At 39.0% G+C, this 22821-nt stretch overlaps 1 long non-coding RNA gene across 1 annotated transcript in view; it reads right to left on the bottom strand.

Moving 5' to 3' along the window:
- Window positions 1-1901: 1901 nt before the first annotated feature.
- LOC137470768 (uncharacterized) overlaps window positions 1902-22821 on the bottom strand; it is a 64415-nt gene continuing 43495 nt past the window's right edge. Inside the window, exon 3 of the long non-coding RNA XR_010997247.1 lies at window positions 1902-2382. This is a non-coding gene — a long non-coding RNA (uncharacterized lncRNA). The remainder of the gene's footprint in view (window positions 2383-22821) is intronic.

Genomic DNA, 22821 nt, shown 5'->3' with positions numbered 1-22821 from the left:
ATTCCAAATGCAGTTCTTCCCTATTGCCTTTTTAAATTTCTCAAAACAGTACTGTAGTGTACTGAAGTAGTAGTTAAAAATGGAGACCCCAAAGAATAATCTCCCATCTATGGTGGCACTTCCATTGTGCATGGTTCTGCCAATGATTCCTCAGATCCTCCACTTTGTCTAGGCTTTTTTGGTTTGTTTTTTTAATTAGAATGCCATATCACAATATTTTTTTCAAATTAAATGAGATTCACCATGAAATGCATAATTTTGTACATAGGAATTAGAACAGAATGGAATTATACTTTTACTAAAGCTAGATCTAATTTTTGGTTGTTTAAATCGCTGTGACAGTTTTTACAATAAATTGGAATTTGTATTTGATACTACCTTGATTTAATATAGTTTTCAATTCTATATATTACTTTTAATTTAGGAGATGACAAATAAGCTGTGGAAAATGTTTATTTTCAGCTCATTTTTGCAGTATTATTGCATTTGAGACACAAGAACAGATTTTTATATTACTAACAATATCTTCCTAAAATATAGTGGATTAAATGCAGAATAAACACTAGGTACAGAACTCTCTAGATTATATCATAAAGTGTATTTAATTTAAAAAAAACTCTTCTCCTCTCAGCACTGCCACTTCATGTTTTATTCTTCAAAACATTGTCTTGCACAAATTATATGTCATGCAATCTTCACCATTTATGGCAAAACCCATCATAATCTCCAAATCTGTGATCCTGTCTATTAAGCCCATGAGGCTGAAGTCTCTCGTAAGTTCTGCTGTGAAGCCACTGATGGCCTGACAGGCAAAACCTATGGCTCAGTTCTAGTTCAATGACATTTATTTCAACAGTTTTCCTCCCAATTTTCTCCTGTGTACGAAGCAAATTACAGGCACTTATATAATAATATAGCATTTTAGGATGCAAGCAGCAGTTCTAGAGTATTCAGCATTAACAGGGTCATGCTTCATTCAAGGTTGTAGAAAAATGTGCATAAAAACATTTGGGTAAGCATTCCCCATGGTCTGAGTCATTTCATAAAACAAAACAAAACCTGGAATGTTTTTGGATAGCTTAAGTTTACACAGATTCACATGCAAGTTTGGAAATGTCTAGATGATGATACCATGGCCTACAGAGCTTAGGATGTTGCATTTATTTTGGTTTCTCTCTATTCAAATTCAGCTGCTTTCAGCCATGTCTTTTCAAAATTATCTCACAGTGATACCTAGCGCTGCTGCTGCCACTTTCTGTTCTTATGAGGAGTAATCAGTGGATTTAGTCATATAAGGACTATGTTGTACTCCTGCAGATAATATGCATATTTTCCCAGAATCTCAGAGTGTGTCAGGTTGGAAGGGACCACAGTGAGTCATCTGGTCCAAGCTCTGGCTCAGACAGGATCATCCTAGAGCTCATTAGCACAGGATTACATCCAGATGGTTCTTGCATATCTCCTGTGAGGGAGACAGCACAGGCAACCCGTGGGCAACTTGTTCCAGTGCTCAGTCACTGCTCAGTGAAGTTCTTCCTCATATTCAGGTGGACCTTCATGTGGATGAGTTTCTGCCCATTGTGTCTTTCCTATTGCTTGGCACCACCAAGAAGAGCCTGGCTCCATCTTCTTAACACCCTCCCTTGAAACACTTGTAGTTGTTGATAGGGGTCTCCTCTCAGTCAGCTCTTCCTGAGCTTAAATAGGCCCAGATGCCTCATCCTTTTCCCATAAGAGATGCTTCAGTCCCTTAATCACTTTCATAGCTCTCCACTGGACCTGCTGCAAGAACTCTCTTGTGCTGAGGAAGCCAGAACTCCACACAGCACTCCAGATGTGGCCTCATCAGGGCTGAGCAGAGGGGGAGGATCATCTCCCTCGACCGTCTAGGAATGCTCTTCTTCATGCAACCCAGGATAGCATTGACCTTCTTGGCCACATGGCAACAATGCTGTCTCATGAACAGCTTGTTGACCACCAGGATCCCCAGGTCTTTCTCCACAGAGATGTTTTCCAGGAGTTTGGTCCAGAGCCTGTACAGGTGTCTGGGGTTATTCCTTCCCTGGTGCAGGACTCTGCATTTACCTTTGCTGAATTGCAGACAGTTTTTCTCTGCCCATCTCTCCAACCTGTAAGGGTCCTTCAAATTTTAATTATGATCTAGTTTCTTCATACTGCAAAATATGTCACTAAAAAATCAGCAACAAAGTGAAATAATCAATATTGTTTCATTAAAACAATATTAAAAATCATATGTCATGCTTCGTGGGAATGTCATGGGGTAGCCAGTACTACCCACCTTCAGCTCATCTGGTGATCTTTCACCTACCAGTAGCCCATCCTGCTGGGAATGTACGTCCACGGGCATTTGCAAATCTAGACCTGAATCGAGAAGTACAAATACAAGGGGAAAAGTTGTTATTTTGCTAAGTGGGTCAGAATATCAGATTCATGTCTGCAGTTGAGACAGTTAGTTGTTGCTCAAAGTTTTCATTTTGGAAAACTGGCAGTTGTTTGCCCGCTTGGAAAGAGGGACAGAAAGTGTCAATGTGAATGCATCTCTATAATCTTTTCCTTTAAGTGTTCCTATCATCCAGATGTTTCTGGTGACATCTGTCTCTGCTCAACAAACATATATTGTTGCAGACCCATCACCTTATGCTGAGTAATTGAAAAAAACAACATATACTCAGCTCAGCAACACCCTGTTTACAGGAGAAAAGCTTTAATTTCAGCACTTTCAACTTAGAGTGCTATTTGGAAAGATTTAGCTCATAAAAAGCCTCACAGTTCATGCTTTGAACTCATCATGACCTGAACATTTTGTTAACAAAGTACCCTGTTAATGTTTTGACCAAAAGAACTAATGTACTTGGGGATGGTTGTGTTGCCAAAGTGGTGCTTGTTCCTAAAAAGGGAAAGTTTTAATTCTATTTTCAAAGGCAATGTCTTACTCCTAACTATATATGGAAATGTCATCAATCAGTTCTGAAAACAGAGTGTGCACTGCAGTGCATTTTAACAGCTTGTGCTCCTGCCTGCATTTGGCCTAACCAATCTCCCCACACTGGAGTTCACAGCAGAAGTCTTTTGCTGTATCTCTTTTCACTCTACTAGCTTGGGTACATATGAATATAACTTTTGTTTTAATCACCAGCAATTAATAATAAAGGAACAAGCTAATCAAAAGAAGGGATAGTAAAATACATTGCCACTTCCAGACATATTTACAACAGAATTCCTTGACTAAGGTGGTTTTGCTGGTGTTTTTAATTAAGATCTAAGCCATCTAAAGCCTTCACCTTCCATGGGTTCAACATTCTGATATTGTCCTGGTTTTAATGCAATAAAAATGTCACTAAAAATGGGTTCTAAACATTTTAATCAGTTCCCTATTATTATAATCTACCAAAAGACTTCCACAACCAAAGAACATCTTTGTGCTTAAAGGGATGCATTATTTAAGCATTAGACCTACCAGGAATGGTAAAAGGTAGCCTTTTCTTGAGTAGTTAGTGAGGTCAGACACTTTGGTTTTCTAAACCAAATCCCAGGAAATCCCTAAGAGATAAATTCAGCAGCAATGAAAGTAGTGACCACTTGGAAATACTACAACAGAAAAGAAAAGCAATAATTAAGAGTTATTAAGAAGTGCTGTATTCAACAAATCAGAACTGAGTCCTAAAAAACCCAGTGCATTGGGAAATACTGCATGCGCAGTTGTCATTTACAAGCTACTTAATTGTATTTCATCTCTTTTAACTTCTTCCTAATTATTGATCAAACCTGAAAAGTAATATATATTGTACATATTTTAAAAGTCATATTAGCTCCTATTTTGTTGGGGTTTTTTATGTAGATCATCAAACATCTTGTTTTTTTGTTTTTTTTTTTCATTGCCAGTCATCTAACTTACTATTGTCTCCTTAATATTAAAATAACAAGCCCTTCTCAATGCTTTCAGGATTGCATTTTAGGAACTTGAACCAGTCATAGTTGATTGGGTTTATATGGAAAAGGGATTTCTACAGCCCCCTGGTAGAAAACTCACATGGAAGAAAATATCAGTCAGGTAGACAGGACGCAGAGAAAAAAAGCAAAAGAGAATAATGAATGGGAGGCTTTGTGGCTTCTTAAAATACTTCCAACTAAATGTAGGACAGCAGAGATTTTGTCAAAATTAGCAGTCAACATGATGTAAGTGGGTAGGATAAAATCTATTCTGTTGGTGAGGAAAAGAAGACTATTGTAACTTACTTAGCTGCAGGATATTGTTTCTGACACTTTGTCAGCATGTTGTTATTAATACGGAGGCTGAACACTATTTGTGTCAAAATTGTCACTCGGAGCCCTTGCTTCCCAGCTGACTTCAGTTTCTTAATCATATGCAAACTCATGCAGTTATTTTTATTTTGAGATTCAAACTCTTTCTGATGCCAGAATAGTGGCAGATAAACAGAAAAAAATCAGAAACCTTCCACAGAGCGCAAACTATCGAGCACAGATTTCTAAAATTAGCAAAATTTAAGTAGGAAGCCTGATGATCCGTCCGGAACAGTTCACCCTATTAGAAAACAGGATGCACAGTTAGAGGGACTTACTTGGTCTTTACCCATGTTTGCAACACCCTCTTTCTTGAAGAGATAATGCTATATATTTCAGAAAGTTCAGCTAATTGTAATGTTTACATTAAATGCTGAATATCTTGAGTTACAGTAGGCAGTCATGAAGTTTTATGAGAACAATTGGATATGTTTAAATTTAAGCCAGTCCCTGTTAACCAGGGAAATCTCCTTCAGTGAGTATATTTTCATGAACAGTCTAGGTGATGGAAAACTGTAAGTCCTTATTAAATCTGCAGACAATAGGAAGGGTGGAGCTTCCGATATGCTGAAAAGCCCAAAATGATCCTGAAAACTGAAGTTGCATGGAAAAAAAAAAAAAAAAAAAAAAAAAAAAAAAAAAAAAAAAGGTGGTATTAAAGAAGGAAGAACACAAAGTTCTCAGAAGGAATCAGCTTCTCAGATGCTCGATGGGGAACAACTGGCTGGGTGGATAAGAACAGAAGAGGATCCTGAGATTATAAAGCACTGCTGGCTGAGTATAAATCAGCCACATCATCCTGCTCTGGACAGGCTAAACACTAAGCTAGGACTTATAAACACAAGAAAAGACATGCAGCAGCTTCTGTTCTTCTCAGAAAATAACACCTGCTCTTCTGCTTTAGCCAGTTTTGGTGTCTCCACTTCTCAACCTACTCTGGCTCTATTTTCTAGGATGATTTTTACTCTAGACTTTGGAATACCTTCTTTGGAAGACATATATCCAGCCAGTGTTGGTGAGGACATGCAGAATGAGCAGGGCTTCTGCCATTCCTCCATACTCTGCTGCTCCGCTGTACACAGTGCTAGAAGGTTACTGGGCTGCTAATTTTGTGTAGCTTTTTTGGGTTTTTGCATTTTCATCTGAGGAGTTATGCCCAAGCCCCACATCAGACACTAGTTCTGAAATGTTTCTGTTCTTAATTTCTGCAGAACTCTAGGCTCACCTCCAAGCCCTTCAGATAGGAAAATGTCATATCACATTTGTATTGTCTTTACATCAGCAGTTCTGCAGCACCACCAGGCCAAACATTTGTGGGACGGAAGGGGAGACAGAGGAAGGGATAAAAGGTCAGGTCTCCAAGTATCACACATAACTCATTCAGGGGAATGAAGAACTTTTGCATTCATAATTTTACTTGAGTTCAGGCCAGTCAGCAAACATCCTTATTCTGAAAAATATGTTGAACAGCTATTGAAATCTCACATTACCTGCTGCCAGCTTTTTCTAATTTGTTTCTGGTGAGAACAAAGGCATTTACTTGATCTGATTTAATTTTTCTTTATTCTGTAAACAGTATGCCCTTCAGAAAGATGGGATAGTCACAAATGAATCATCATAGATTGCATGGGGAATGGCTTTGTGAGCAAAAGCAGCCACTGCTGAAGTCCAGTATTTCCTTTTGCCTATAAAGACTTAAAATGTTGCTATTTCTACTGCAAGCTAGTCACAACACTGGTTTCAATTCCACCATCCAGACAACACACCACCTCCCTCAAGTGGTCAGCAAATTTAGGGTTGTTTTTTCTGCTTCAAGGGTTGTTTTCTGACACTGCCCAAAGAATGTGTTGAAGAACGAACTTTTTATAAACATTAATAGATCATATTTAAATCGTTCGAGGGAAAAAAAAGTATTTTGAATGGTATAAAGAGATAAAAATCTCTCGGAAACAAACACTTAGCTGGCATCACTTTGGCACTGTAGGCTTTTGATGAGAAGAAAACCAAAATAGCTTCTTTTTTGTGGATGGGCCCTAATAGCTTTCTGCCTGTGGTTACAGGCATTCAGTTACGGTCACTGCCACGGCAGGGATTGTATAAGCACATAAGCTAATCAAAACAGTGGCACATTTGGAAAAGCAGCACTGTTAATTCTGATGGCTTGCTCAAATCCTCATTGGAATAATTACAGTTTTCTTCTTTTGTTCAAAATGCTCTCCATTTAGAAACAGTTCTTTTATTATTTGCTGCCTAATATGTGCTTGCAGAACAAACTGGAACAATGTTGGGGAAGAGCTCATCGGAACTAAAGCCAGAATTACATAAATTTAAAAATCAGCAATATTGATAGTAAAAATTTAAAAAGAGAGGAAACAGAGAGCTTCATACTACAGGAAGCAACCCAGGCATCACTGCCAGGCTTCAGGATAAAGTTCTCTCGTGGAACAATGTGCTTATAGAAATACCTTACAGAGAGACGTATACTCAACACATGAAGCAATGCCTTTGTATGCACACTGACAATATCCCCTACGGCAATGGGTAAAGAAATTCCTGCCATGCAGCCAAGTCGTGCTCATCTACACATCACCGGACACCTGTGAAATTCTGTGGGTATTATCCAAGAGGAAACATAATATTCACTCAGACCACTACTCCCCTGTCAGTGACCAAACACTGTGATATTCAGTGTTGCCTCATATGAGCAAAGACTGATAGCAAACACAAAAGGAAAGCAGTTCAGGTAGAACAGGGCAAGCAATGAAAAATTAAGAGCACCATAAAAAATATTTGAATTTGTAGTCTCACAAAAAATCTAAATAAATCTGTCCTACAAAAGCCTACACAACACGGAGGTTTAGAGAGGAGGCAAAAAAAATCAGTGATGTCAAGTCACCAAGAAGTTAAAGTTGTTCATATAGGAAACAAAATCTTCATTTCAAGGCCTAAGTCAGTCCCCAGCAGAAGTCAAGAATAAAATTGTGAAGCATGACACATATAGCCAAATATATTATAAACATTGCTCTTGCTAAAGGCAATGTTCTGTTCTAGGAAGTAATTTTTGTGTTTCTTTTGCTGGGTAAAACTGCAATCAGGTAGCTCCAACCACTTATTTTAGCAAAAGCATGTTAATTAAAGCAACACTACCCAGCCTCCTTATTGGCATTAATGAAGTGCCAGAGGAAGGAAGCCTTAAGCATTTATTTTCCTCTCAGAGCATCTAATATCCCACACTACAGCCGGTGGAAAAATAGTAGCACATTTCCTGACTAGGGAAAGAGAGAGAGAGAACAGATTTATTACAAAAGCCTGATGTTTCTTCAGCAGTCTGTCTGAAAGCTGTTGAAAGGATAATGTCCTCCACATATCTGAAAGAAATAAAAGTGTATGAAAAAGGGTTCTCCATGCCTTACTATAGCACCAAGGTAGTTTAAGTTGGCTGTTGCGGGTCTCTGAAAAATATGGCCAGATCACACCGTACAAAACATGCAGGAGTTGTGACAGAAGCAGGGCTAAAGACAGCAGCCCTTAGCTGTAATACAGATATGAAGAGGAAGGAGATAACTGCAGATAACTTGCAAGGTCATCATTGCTAACTTTATGTGATTAATTGACAGCTACACCCCCCATCCAGTCTGCTATTTTCCCTTATTCTATGGCTGCACCTTGAGCTGCCTTTCATTCACTCTGGTGTCTAAGAAGACTTTAGACAGAAAAGTGAATCTTTGGTACCAGATGCGAGCCAAACTAAACTGCCACTTCTAAATATTCAAGAAGCTTAGAAATGCTTGAAATTCAAACTTATATTTAGATCCAGATCTGGCTGCTTGAGGTCATCTTTACACCTTTTTGTTTAAAAAAATAGCATTGTCTGATTCCCCCAACTTTTTTTACTTCAGCCCTTTGAGTCATGGTCAGATTGGCTTACCAGAGGCCCTGGCAACCTGCAATATACATCCCTCTCTCCTGCCTCTTCACTTCATAATCTTCCAGAGATGAAATTCAAGATTGTCCTCTAATTATAACAGGACAGCTTCTCAGACATATGACTTTCCAATAACCTTCTCATTCCACTCATATTCAGGGAATGAAAAAGTATGCCAGAGCGTTATGTGATGACGGATGAGGGCCAACATTACAATTTATGTTTGTGACCTGGCACACATATAGAAACAGAGAGTATGATTCAGTGGTTTCTGCAGCCTTAATCCCCACTAAAGAGTGGCTCTGCCAAGGTAAACGTGACATTTTAAATGAAACTGCTTTGCATACACTCATGGAACCTGAGATCCCACTTTTGTACTGTGGTTTCCTTCTGAAATGTAGCTACTGCCTGACAGGGCAGAGTAAGTGTGCAGTCTGGGCTTCCCTGTGCCAAGAGTGTTTGGTCTGCTTCAGCAAAAGGCAGTGATGAGCAGACTGTGCAGAAGGAGCAAGACAGATGTTTTTTGAACATGTGCATTCTCAAGGCTAAGAAAAGGAGTAAAAATAAAGGCTGGATCCCACTTTCCTTCCCCACCCAGGCAACTCCCAAGCAACAAAATCCAAATTAGGCCCCACATTTATAATAACAGCACATTTCCTGGTAAATCAATCATTAATCTACAAACCTAGGAAAGGCAATTCAACTCATTATTATACACAAAACTCAAACCAAGGTTTTAGCACTGGGACCAGTTTCCTCTTTCCTCTCGCCATTGCTTCCTTTGCACTCTTTCTAAAAATAAAGTATTGACTACTTTAAAAAGGGAGGAAGAGAAGGAATACAAGTCATTTAGTGCTCCTTCCAGCACCAATCCAACCCAGGACAAAGACGCAGCTTCTGCTTAATCTATTATTAGCCAAAATCAGTGAGTTTTATCCAAGAACTTAAAGGTAACTGAACAAAAGTCTGTTCTATGCAAGAGCCTCTCTGCATCAGTGTGGCAGAAATGGCACTGGTTTTCCTCAGGCAAAACCCCACCAAAATATGTCACATACAGCAGGCTGAGCAGTACCACAAACTACAGCTCGTCTCTCACTCCCTTGCTATCCCAAAGACCCTGCTGTGGGAGATTTATTTAGACTAAGAGCAAATAATTTCACCCAAACATCCCATTGTCATGAAATGCCATCAGTCATCGTAATCTCTGTCACTGGTCAGACCTGGAGTACCATAGGTACAACCTGTATACTGTACAAATTACACGTCTTCAAACGCTGCATAAGCCTGGAAGTAGAAGAGTATGGAGTCAAGAAACAGCTAGTATGGGTTTCCTCAGCATGCTCATCTCTGCCTGGAGAGAACCAGGAACATTTAAGTATTCCCATGCCTCAATTCTCATCCACCCCCAGCCATTTTCATTCACTCAGATATAGTTTATATGTAAACATGAAAATTTGATGCCCCAGTAAAGTCAGACAATGCTTTGGACTCTTGAGACTGTGAATCCCAAGCCCTGTCAGAAAGAAAAGAAAGATTTGTCTTTATCTTTGAAAATGTGACCGTCCTACAGGAACCTATTGTTGGGACTCAGGTAAGTGGTTTGTCTTTGAAACTAGTTTAGTCATTAAGCTCTGCTATGGCCACAACAAAAACTAGCGAGTCTTTACATGCATCCTCAACACACACACACACACACACACACACACACACACACACACACACACACATCCTCTCCCTTTCAGTTGTCCCTGCACAGAGTGCAACTGTGCACTCTGCAAAGCCAAAAGCTGTACACCTATACATTTCTAGCTGAACCTGCTTGTATTATAACCATTTAGACCTGCTTATATTGTGTACTGCACTGGCATTATCTATTTAAATATTGTATTAGCAATAAATCTAATCATAATTGTCCATATAATCAGTTATATTTTTTGCGTCCAACTGAGAGTCTTCTCTCTACTGCTCTGCCACCTCTACTTAATATGTAGGTTTGAAAAAAAAAAAAGCTGAACTAATAATTTCTACATTTCTTTGTTCAAATGTAGCCAGAACAAGACTATTTCAGTCATCTATTTTATGTAAGCCTACTAATGACAACCATCTAGGCTTTTTACCCCCTTCATGCTAACAGGAGAGAAGGGTTCAGAAATTCCTATTCCTTTTGAAGAGGATGGGTGGAGAAATGGCAAAACATTTAATGACGAAATAAAAACAACAAACATTTGAAAAACATGATTTTTCATTCACATTTCTTATAAGTATTTTGAAGGTCAGGAAAGGGAACAATTCCATGGATTTTTCTCATCAAACAGGTGTGAAATGGACCCTTTCTTATATCACAGGGGTGCCAGGGAAGTTGGCCATTCACCATCAGCATTCACCATTCTAAATATTTTAGCTTAGCCACTGTTACCCCCCTACTTCTTTACTCCTGCAGTTTCCCCACTAAATAAGCCCTGACCAGATGTTTGCAAGTACCACCTAAAAGGGATAGCACAGACTTCTTATCCTTTTGGCAAGATCAGTGTGGACTTCAACCACATTTCTAGGCAACTAGACACATCATCCTCTCTTATGCAACTATAAGCATTTCCTAAAGCAGTGGAATCTTCTACTATTTAAATATTTTTTTCCAGAGCATAATTTAAACAGTATTGACCATAATTATATATGTTTTGGAAATTGGAAGAAATATATGATAGGAAATAGATGTTTCCTGCTTTCCATCAACTTACTTTAAGGCTCTTCAAAGAGGTCTCCATAAGCTTTGAAAGATTCTGTTTTGTTTTTACTGATTACATCTTTTTGATTCTAGAAGCCAGAGTTTACAAGTCAACGAGTCCATCACATTTTATTCTCTATAAAACAACAGAGTATTGCATTGCAGGAGTAGCAATAAGACAAGGGATAATGAGTTTAAACTAAAAAAGAGCCCATTTAGACTGAATATAAGGATGAATTTTTTTATAGTGTGGGTGGTGCAATGCTGGCACAGGTTGTCCAGAGAGGTGGTAGATGTCCCATCCTTGGAAACATTCAAGAACAGGTTGGGCAGCGATTTGAACAACTACTACCAGCACATCACTGCATCTTAAGAATACTTCACATTGGAAGGAGGGAAAAACTGAAAACAGCTTTGAAATGCTGTTAGCTGTAAAAGATATCTGGATACAAAGATGTTTTATTTAATCAGCACACCCTCAGCTCATTGTTCCATAAACATTTCTGCAAAGATAGAAAGAAATTAAAACACACTAACATAAGAAGATGATTTTATTTGGCTAAGCCATAGTATTAACTTTGCAAACATTGAGACAGAAGATGTTAAAAACTTTCAAATTGTGCATTAGCACTTATTTCAACTGACCAGTTACAGAGGAATTTTGGAAGCATATTACACATCATAGATTTAGGATCAGATTTAGCCATTTTTTATTGATATAAGGACCCAGAAGATTCACAGGTCACTTGTAATTTTTATTTCCAAGGAAAGAAAAACAAGAAGGTTGTGAACAAAAGTCCTGCCAGTATTCAAACAAGGAGAATGCAATTGAAGTAGTAGAAATCAGAAACCAGACATGTGTAGTCATTTGAAGTTTCTGGCATACAGAAATAGGTCTCCAAAGTGTGTCCTACCCCTTTTTATACCAGAAAGAATTTGTGTGAGTTCCTGAGGGAACAGTGACAGCTGCTCCCAAGGACTGGAGAGCACTTCAAGATGACATCCTGAGCAGCACTGTCTGTTAATTCTGTAGATGATCTAGGTGGCAACCTGTTCTTCAAATCTTGCCTGCAGGTACAAGCAGGTTTGCCCAAATGTTAGTCCAATCCTCGTTCCACTATTTAACTGAGATTCATTTGTTCCTTTCTTAAATGTTCTTTGGCATTTCTATCTTTATTCCTTTTATGTCTTAAAGGCCATGTTCTGTAGAGATAGACACAAAAAACTCTGCTGTGGGATCATTTCAGTGCATGACTACTGCACCTGGACACTGCACAAGTCTTTAGGAGAAGCATGCGGAATTAAAGACAGTCAGAAGAAGGGTTGGTATCTGCCCCTGGATAGCAATGGGTTAGAGCAGAAATCAAAAGGGACTGAGCAGCCTAAGAGGGATTAAACCCACTCACTCTCTAAAAAGTGTTCTAACCACCAGATCATGGGGTGTGCTGGTGGAGGAGAGCATTCCTCCTTGTCCCCCTTGAACTGAGCCACAGTGCAGCTGGGCATGCAAGAGCTGCAGACACAGAGTAAGGCAACAATACCATTGCAAGAATGGTTAAGGCACTCCTCTTGGAGGCAGAGGGTACAAAGACCTAGCCCATTTTCCCAGCTCTGTTCTGCATTTTCTTTAACCCACAACTATTGCAGTAAATAACTGAAGGGAAATTCATCTCTCCCAAGTAGGGCCTAACCTCCTCTTCACAGTCAAGTAACTAACTACTCAGCTGAAGTCACACATCTTTTCCTACTGTTACCTGTGGTTCAACTTTCACAGAAGGGATACTCTCATGGCCATACTGTATCTTAAGTGGGATACAGTATGGCCTTACAGCTCAGTTATTTCTCTGAGATGGAAGGAGAAGTTTGGTCCTTGTCCAGCTGAGTGGACCCAGCATTCAAGGCATCCCACTGCCTGTGAGAGCACTGTGACTGCTATGAGAAAGGAGCATCCCTCTGGTGCCCTCTCCCATGATGTACCCATCCTCAGAAGAAAGTTATGCAGACAAGCTGTTTGAGTACAGACTAGCACCCAGTATTTCTCAAAAGTCTGCTATTTTCTTAGTGGAAGATGTAGGTGCCTAAATTAGGTGACCTGACTGACCGTAAGAGGTTGTGCTTTTCACACAACTGACACTGAATGGGAGGTGCAGGCTAAGCAGATGAAGAATACACCTAATGCTTGTGTGTGTATTTGAAGAAATTTCCAGTTTCTTGAGCAGCTTCTAGTCCAGTACTCTCTCAGGTAAAGTCAGAAGAAGCTGACATACAGGCTCACAGACACAGACTAATGATCCAGCCAGACTGCTATAAGCTTTTGGTTTCTGTTGATACAAACCAGATGTTGGTGAGATCTAAATTTCTAAGTTTGTTTAACTCCTTGGAGCATCATTTTAGAATAAACACAAGAGGCATCTTTTCTCACATCTCTCTTTTCCCTTGCATCAGACTTACCTCAGCTGAACAGGTTATTTATTGTTGAGTCAACTGGGAAATGTCAGTTACATAGCATTGTTTGAAAACGTGGATGGAGGAGGGGAAAGAAAATCACTGTGAAATTTTCCGGTCAAAACTCCATTTTTGCCAGTCATTTGATCCGATAGAGTGGTTTGCCACTGTCAACTATAGATCCATTGATAAGTTTAAGAAGACTAGAGAAAAATCTTGCACTATTCAGCATAATAACATAAATGTAGATTTAATGCTCTTTAGAAACTGGTTTAGGATTTTAGTAAAAGAATATCATTCTCCTCTCCCTTGTGATTTATTTACTGTATGTGGAACAAGTGCTCAGGGAAGTACTTCAGAGAGAGTTTACCTGGTTAAAAGAGATCAACAACTGTCCTGTTTTACTTGTGTGAGATAGTGTACAACCAAAATATGAAATTTCAATACCACCTAGAGCAACTCTATGTAATTTCACAACCAGCATAAAGCGCTTTGAGTTATGTCAACACAAATGTAGCACCGCTGATGCCACAATGAAATTTGGAAGGGCCAGGTCATGAAAGGAATGTTTCAAAATTTTAGCTTGCTGCCATGCACTTTGCTCCAATACAACAAAAGTACACCTCAGAGCCTAGGTGTACTCCATGGGACTCCAGAGTGAGGAGAAGGAAGCGGGGCCCTGGCAATGCCACGATGGTCACCAAGAGCAAGCCTCCCCAAGGTCTATCCCCTCTTACAGAGCAGGAATAGCTGAGCTCTCTATGCTCTTATGTGATGCTTGCCACTACTCTTTAAAAATCTCAGTCCCAAAAGTCATGAGAGGAGGAACAGGCAAGACTAGAACCTCTCCTGTGCCAGCTCTCCCCTTCAGACTAGCTAACCCCGATCCACTTTGCTCCCAGATGTCTGCAGCCTGTGTTTCTAGCTCACAAATGGGAAAAAGTATCTTTTCTAAAGGAAAATCACTTCAAACATGGAAATTGTGGGAAGAGGAAGCAGACCAGAATAAATGGCATGGTGAAGTCTCTGAGCAAAATAGTCTGAATTATACCTAAAAAAGTGAAAGCAAAAGTTGAGCAAAAAAGAACACATGGATTACCTATAATGAATTTTTCATCTAGAAGATAATAGTATTTTTTTTTGCCATTTTCACTTATTGCTGAGAAAATCTGTTGCTCTGCAATGCCTTTACATTTACAAATTTGCTCAGATGTTTAGTGCAGTGCTCTTCAACAGCACAGTGCTGCCCAGCTCACCAGAAGTACATGCAGGGAGGATTTGGTAGAAATATCTTGATTTTTTTTCACTGGAACTAATCAATAGGGCTATAAAATTTGTAGGAATTGCAACTGACAACTATGAAGATCTCTTACTGTATAAAATTGGAGTGTGCAGCTAGTGGTTCATGAAAATCAAATTAATTTTACATTCATTTTCTGATCAGACAACCTATTCAGATAAACATTGCAGGAACTTTTTTTTTTTCTTAAATATATGAACCATCTTCTTCCTCTTCCCCCAAATTGGCAAGGATGATATATCACTTCCAAACAGAAAATCAGATTTAAAGTAGCCAAGAAGAAAACGAGTAGCTGGAGAGGCCACTTTCAGACTGAGAGGTGCAAAAGCATGCAGCAAGGCAGATCTGTATATCACTGGCTTACAAAGCCATGGAGCACTTCATAGTAAGTGGATGTGAAAGAGATGATGTTTGCAGTGCTGCAGATGCCGAATCCATTCAACAAGAAAATAATAGTAAAATCAGACTCCTGGATGTGATGAGACTGCAGGGATATATACACATGTGCAAGAAACACTCTTCTTCTATTAAAATCAGAGAAGAGAAATTCTGAAAGTCCCCTCTTTTTGTGAGTTGTGGTCACAGTCTGGAAGAAATTGAGAATGACTTCATTAGAGAGCCTGTCTCTGGCATTAATCAATCTGCATCTTTCGTGTCTGGTAAAAGGGATGATAAGCCATTTATACTGCCCATAGATCACTGACAGTAGTCCAGCAGGCTGACTGATCAGCCAGGCATCTGAATAATAATCAGAATGAGACAAAATAATTAGCTCTGGCCATAGATTTCTAACACATATCTAACTAAAGCATATCGTTCTTTAAAAAATGTCCTCTTTCTGTCAGTGTTGTAAAAGTGCTGCCTGCCAGACCTGGTCTTCCTTGGTCTTTGTATGTCTGACAGCCCTGATATGGCCAGCTACTCTGCAATCATTCCCATTTATTAGCTGGAGGCTGACAAGACCATTGAATTCCACTCAGCAATAGAGCGTGTCTTCTGCTTCTGGAATTACTCACTTGCTTTGTTTTTGAGCAATTCTTAAGTGCTTTGCTGGAGCGAACCAAGCCACTCAGCACCACCTAAGACCTGGCATTGCAAACTTGGATTCTGCAGTTGTACATGCAGTACCTGATACAGAGTTGTATTTAGGATAAGAAAAGGTGATGGATATTCATAGATGAGTAGGTAAATCACAGAAGATTTGATGTAGGAAAGTCAGAAGTAGAGTTACATTGGTGTAATCTTTAAAGATAATAAAGAAAACATTCAAACCAGATGTTTTAAGAGATCTTACTCAACACAGAATTAACAAAAGGGAAATAGTCCTTGTTTCAAAAGGGACAGGACATGCTGGAACAGCCTAACACACTGAGATGACAAATTTAGGTTAAACATCAGAACTTAACTATAAAATCACTTGGGCAGAATTTCAGGCTCTGAAAAGAGACAGATGAAACCACAAGATCTGCAGCTATGCAAGAACCAGTGACATACCAGGGGACATGAACCAGAGCGTGGTCCCACAAATGTAAGCGACTCCTTGTCTGGATCACCCAGGTTGATGCTGTGCTTTTCTTTACCCATCGATAGACCAAGCTTCTTCTGTAAAAGGCACTGGGAATTTTGCCATTGACTTCCAAAGAAGCAGCAGTCCTATGATTTGGCTGTATACAATTTCAATTAAAAAGTCTATGAATCACATCATTCTGCCCTTGGCAGCTGACAGATGAAGACAGCGGGATAGGAAAAGAGCAGCTCAAGCAAATGGAAATTATTTTTCTTTTAATTTTCTTTCTAAAGGAAGATACTCAGCATAACTTATCCCTTTTTTCTCCAATTCTGTTACAAATAACTGTCTGGTGTGATTACAGTGAATTGCTAGCATTTTATTTACTTTTCACTATCAACTAGTTTGATCCACTGAGATTTATTCACCACAGATAAAACTTACTCCCACAGCAAAAATGTTTTCTTGTTCAGAGGTCATTTGAGTCCTCATTTAGCTTGATTTTGACAGTTAATCTGGGCTTTGACTAATGGCATGCCCTTGTGAATAGGGCACAGGAAACCTCCCAGAAGTACTTCTGTGATCGCCGGTGATGCCAGTGGAGCTGACTGACTGTTCCGATTGGAAGCAGACTTTTCACTGCCTCTGTGCCGTGACATCCAGCTGGTTTGAAACATGTCATTGTACACATGTGCTTGCATTAGACCCTGTGTGGGTTGAGGTACATTACCAAAAAAGAAAAAAAGGCAAAACCAAAAAACAAACATCCCAAGAACAAAGCTGCAGTTACACAGAGGACCACTGTATACAGTATTTTCTGAAAGAACCTAGGAAGGACACAGAACAGTGCCACTGAATAACAACTGATGCTTAGACAGCTTTGGCTCAGCTCCAGGCTTCCTAAATGCCCAAGTACCAGTCATTAGCCAATATAGGTCAGTAGACATGACACTGCTCATTGCATTAACACTACATTAAAAATTGGGGGGAAAAAAAGCCACAAAAAAAACCTAACACCAAATGAAAGACCAGAGGCTACAGGAAAAGCGTAATGATGGTGCATAATGGAGAGGCATTACTGCATTCCTGTGGGCTCAGAGATGCTGCTGCACAAGCCAAGCCACCCTCCATCCCCACCAGATCTGCCCCCTCACCTCTACCATGCTGAGCGGTGCCATCTCAGGCCAGCCCCAGCACTGACATCTCAGATGCTCAAGTCACTTTTATGTTTGGGTCACACTGATTTCAGTCAGATATAGGTACATAAAGCAAGAAGCATTTTGAAGGACTTGGGCCTCAATTCTCTCTGTGCAAAACAGATATTTCCCTTTTCCCATGCTCTGTAGGATCTGTTTTGATCTGCAAGGCCTTTAGAGTACTTCCTTTGGGTATGTGCAATATTCAGACCAGCAAGGCTGCAGCCCTAGAAAAGGCTTCATAAACATGAAGCAAGCAAACAGAATGAAGCAAAACAGAATACACATTCTAAATGTGATTTAGTATTGACCTTACAATAGAACTTCCCTGAGACTTCAGAAGCAGTAGCTTGCTAGCTTCAGATAAGTACCCCAAATGACTCCAAACATAGCTAGGGTCATTGCCAACAGGGCTGACTCAAAAGTACTGCAAAGATCCTTTTGAAACTGTTTTCCTAGAGATAATATTACTCTCTGCCTCTTTCTCCCACTAGCACTGTGACTTTGTCATTACCCAGTAAATTAATAAAGGTATTAAGATAACAACTTCTTTCTCATAAAAACAAAAGCATCAGAGCTGCAGTAGCCTTTACCCGACTGAAACACACTGATACAAAGCTGAACCAAGACAATGTGAGATAAAACACTGAGTACAGCAATAATCAACAACCTGTTTTGGAGAGAAATATTTATTGCTTTTTCTTTTCTTTTATGAAGGCATCAATTCATGAAGGGGAGCCTAAGAATATTCCACTGCATAAATCCTTTTACCCACATGGTCTTCTTCATGTTTGTGCCATGTGACCCCTGGTAGTCTTCCTATTTAATACCCATAATCCACATTCTCTTTGCATAACACTTAAAATCCTTTGATACTGCACAGAGCAGAGTTTAGAAGCTTTGCAAGCCAAGACATTTTAAGAGATTTATACATAGAAATTTTTGCCCACCTGCAAAAGCTGAAGCATTTCTGTGATTAAAGTTAATTTTTACAAGATTCCATCCATGTAAGGTTTTTCATTAAAAAAATTAGCACATTAAAAGGATCCATATATATGTGTTTGCTACTCAAGTCTTCAGTGGGTTTTACAGTGTGCCACTTGGAAGAACAAATTTGATTTCATTTGAAACAGTCTGCTTAGTCCATGCCTTTGTTTTAGCTGTAAATTGCTTTGTTGCACTATAAACAAACAGAATATAGGGAAGGGAAATATCACAGATGCACAATTTCTCCTTTAATAATATCTCTACACACACTTATTTTTATTGTAGAATTAAGAAACAATCTGTTCCTTTTCAGTCGCAACGTCACACTCTCAACAGCTATCAAAATCACTTCTTGAGGATCAAATTAGAGCAATCAAATGCCAAAAAAGAAAAAGAAAAGAGAGAAACCCATCTCATACAAAACATTTTGATAACTTACTCAGTCTAGACATGGAGCATAAAGATAGTGGCAAACATTTTCATATCCCATTACCTACTCCCTGAGCCATGCTGTCCCTTGTTAACTGAAAAGAACATCAGATTAATCAAAAGAATAGAATAGAATAGAATAGAATAGCCATCATAGAATATTCCACTTCAAACAAAAGGAGAAATTATTATCAGTGTTATAAAATTGCAGATGGTAATTCAAATATCTGCAAGGATTGCAGGCAAAGAAGCAATGCTCAGCATTCTAAATTAAACAAATAAAAGGCCTTATGAAAAATTAAAAGAAGCACTCCAACATTTAAAATAAAATGTGTGGATTAGGATGTTGAAAAAACTAGCAAGAGCAGCAACCGTGGAATATAAACACTAGTTAGAGGAATAGCATGGCCTTCTTCCATCTTGGAAGGCTGTTATGTTACTAAAAGGCAGCAGTAAAAGATCAGAGCATTGTTAATCAGCATGAAAGGAGAAGATCAGCCAAGAACAGCAAAAAATAAATATATTTTTAATGGCTATTAAAAATCCCAGGTCTTCTGGCCAAGCAGGGAGTCTGAGATGTCTGGTTACCTCACTCTAGCGGGAGACACGGCAATTGAATTTACCCTTTGGTGTTTACACAAAGGAGGCCAGCTTCAGCAGCACCTGAGGTCTTTAGAAACAGACAGCACTGGGGAGCCTGGACAGCTGCACTGGCTGCCCTCTTGGTGTTGGCTTTGTTAGACAGCATCTTCATCTGTTTGTACAGAGCAGCTGAATAACGTCGAGATGCTGCGGCACTGAACCACCATTCACAATAGCTTAAGTCCACAAAGCCTGAATTCCACCTACATTTAATATAGTAGGTTACATTTTTTACAATGTATAGAATTTCCTACAAAATTCCTGTGCCTCCATGTTTCCAGATGGGGCTGGGCCCTTTGAGGCACTTAAACAATAGAAAACACTGGAAATTTTAACTGCTGGGAAGACTTTCAATAGAGTTCAGTGAATGAGGAATATGAAAAGCAACACATCAGGGTCTGAGTGACCGTAAGTCTCACAGATCAATTATATACCCACTAGAGGAGTAGGACATGGGGTCACTATGTTAAATAAAATATTGTCTAAATCCTGCCCTCCTGGAGGAGGCTCTCACTGCTGGAATTTTGATATCCCCTGCGGTCATTCAGGAGCTTCCAGACACCTCTGCCACAAAGCTTCAGGCTAGACTTATACCCAAACACCATCTTGCTAAGCATTTTTGGCAGGACAGCATACAAATGAGATCAGACTGCTAACTCAAACATATTGAGTGTTGCTCAATTACTGAAGAGAATTGTTCTGCACAAGTCAACTTTTGCTCACTCACTTTCTAACACAGAAGTGGATCCATCTTTCACAGCAGTTTCTGAAGTGGAACAAAGCTAAAAGGCTTATTTCACAGGAGTGTTCAGGAAAAGTAATGAAGTGCCTTGCACCACAGACCAGCTACTGCTGCAGTGGGACTTACTGCTGTACATGTGACACTGTGACCAAGGCGAGAGCTGATGACACCCTTCTCTAGGGAAAGTAAAGACTGAAAAATACAATGTTCTAAGAATTGATACTTCTTGTGAATTATATGCCAAAAATTGCCTCACCCATGGCTCATTTAATATGCAGTTTCAAAGCAGATGTATTTTACTTATGCTATTTACAGATCTCTCAAATTGTAAATTAAATTCCTTTTGTTGCTCAGACTTTTTTTTCCCCTGCTGAAATATAACACTGAAATAAGTCTGGGTGTTATTTTAGGATGTCTCTTATATTTTTATTTTTATCTTTCACTGCTTGTTAAAGTTTATCTGGCTCCCATTTAAACATCTGTGGAAAATAAAAGTGGATTTACATTTCAATAAGAAATTTTCGTTGGTTATTTTTTCTCTTGAATGAAATCTCTCCTCCTATTTTTATGCTTTCATGGGAGGAGATCCAGTCTTCTTCTGCTGTACCTTAACTTTTTTTGGTTCTTTCTGAAACCTTTAAGCTAGGTTTAAGATAATTCTTTAACTGATTGGGAGAAAGAAAGGATTCCTTTACTCACCTTATGCTTTGGTCATTCATTTTTAGCAGGATCTCAAAATTATATAGATTATATTCACAAGTAATATATTATGATATTTTTTGTTCAGGTTGCAATAACTGAGACAGCTTTGGATTTTTAAAACTCCATTTGTTGTTGAAGCATTAAATTCAGAGGTAATAACTGCACTGATCTATGTGAAATGCAGCAGAGTCCAACCAAAAGCAGTTCAAGAAAGCAGCATTTAAGATGCATGGCACATTTCATCTGGGGTTCAGGGTCTGGATCTGAAAGTGAACCAAAGCCAAGAATAATGCTCCATTTATTTGCATGGCTTTATTTCTCATTTAGATTAAAAAGAAAAAGAAAGAAAACATAAAATTGCTTTAAATCTCACAGACCAAAATGTAGTCAGATCTGCAGAGTATAGTCCCACAGGTTCAGGTTCAGGAAACAGAGCTTTAAGTTTCAAATGGCTGGGGTTTACATTTGATGGTGCACTTAAGGTGGTCTAATCTAGCACTTTAGTGGATTATTTTATCTTAATTTTTACTATAAATTTAAATTGAGGGTCAAATGTTCTCACCCAAATCAAACAGCATGGCCTCACAATGTTAAAATCAGGATAAGTATTTTCAGGAACAAGGCATTTTGGCAATTTCTACAAATCAGACACCGTGTAGGCTACGAGGATATACTGCACATAATACTGCTTTCATTCACAATACCAGCAACAGACTACTCTTCGATAGTTGTCATTTCAGTTCTGTCTTGGTTAATTCTCAAGTCTAGGCCTTTTCAAAGCTACAAAATTCACAGCATGACAGCAGAAATCCTTTGGATGCAGACTTTACCACCAGTTTCCTAGGACTTCATGAAGTATGATCACATCCAGAATAGTAAAAAATAATTAGAAGTGCTTCAGCATCATACTGCTATAGCAGCTTCAGTGGTGGAAATAACCTGCACTTCGCAGCCAGGAGCACAGGCGAGTCAGTTATGCCAGGCTGGTTTGTCTGCTATGGTCTTTGTCACCTCAGTCCAGTGCTTGATAAAAGCAAGTACCTTATGTGTATTGTAAAGGATGACTTATTGTAAGATCTTATCACTAATCTGTCTGCTTGGGCTCCTGTCATTCCTCCTCTGCAGGACAAAGGCAATGATTTCCACATTCACCTGGAACTCTGAAAAGCATCTGTAGGATAAAACCTGTTTGAAAAGAGAGAAATTTGTGCATCCTGACAATATAAGGCTGTAAAAAAGTTGCCTGAGGGAGGTGGTAAGAGAAAAATAGATCTTGTGCTTATTATTTTTCTCTTTTTTTTTTCTTCAAAAGACTAAATGAAGAGAAGCACACACAGCCAGACTAATCCTGCAGACTCCAGAAGATAACTAACTTCTGGGGAATCCTGTTTGAGACAGGAATATGTGGAGAGTTCCCATGTGATTTTGATGACAGCACATTTCTTCTTCCTCAGGTTTCTTTACTTACTTTGAGAGACAAGACTTCAAGATTTTTCACTTCATGAACATTGTAGGAAAAATTCAAAATGTGGTCAATCCTCAGGGAAAATAAACCTTTACCTTCTTGCTGTTTTGCTGCTTAAAAGTCTTTCACCTAATTTATTCTGAATCCTGGACTCTTCTAAATTATGGACCAGATCTACAGCATCTAAAAAATTAGTGCAGCACTGCTAACCAAGGCAAGTTCATTTATAGGATATAGATCTGAATGCTCTGTTGCCTTCAGCTATGTCTTCTGCAGTAAGCAATTTCCCCAAACTGTTTTAATAACTTTAGAGTGGCAAGATATCTTGCACTCTATTAATGAGATTAGCTTTATTACGTTTATCTAAAGTTTCAACAGATTATGTAATTTTAAATTACTGAAGCAATAAAATTAGAGGGTTTTTTAAATTAAA

This window comes from Anomalospiza imberbis, chromosome 3 (assembly GCF_031753505.1).
Source record: "Anomalospiza imberbis isolate Cuckoo-Finch-1a 21T00152 chromosome 3, ASM3175350v1, whole genome shotgun sequence".
NCBI classification, from domain to species: Eukaryota; Metazoa; Chordata; class Aves; order Passeriformes; family Viduidae; genus Anomalospiza; species Anomalospiza imberbis.
This window is presented reverse-complemented; position numbering and strand designations above follow the sequence as displayed.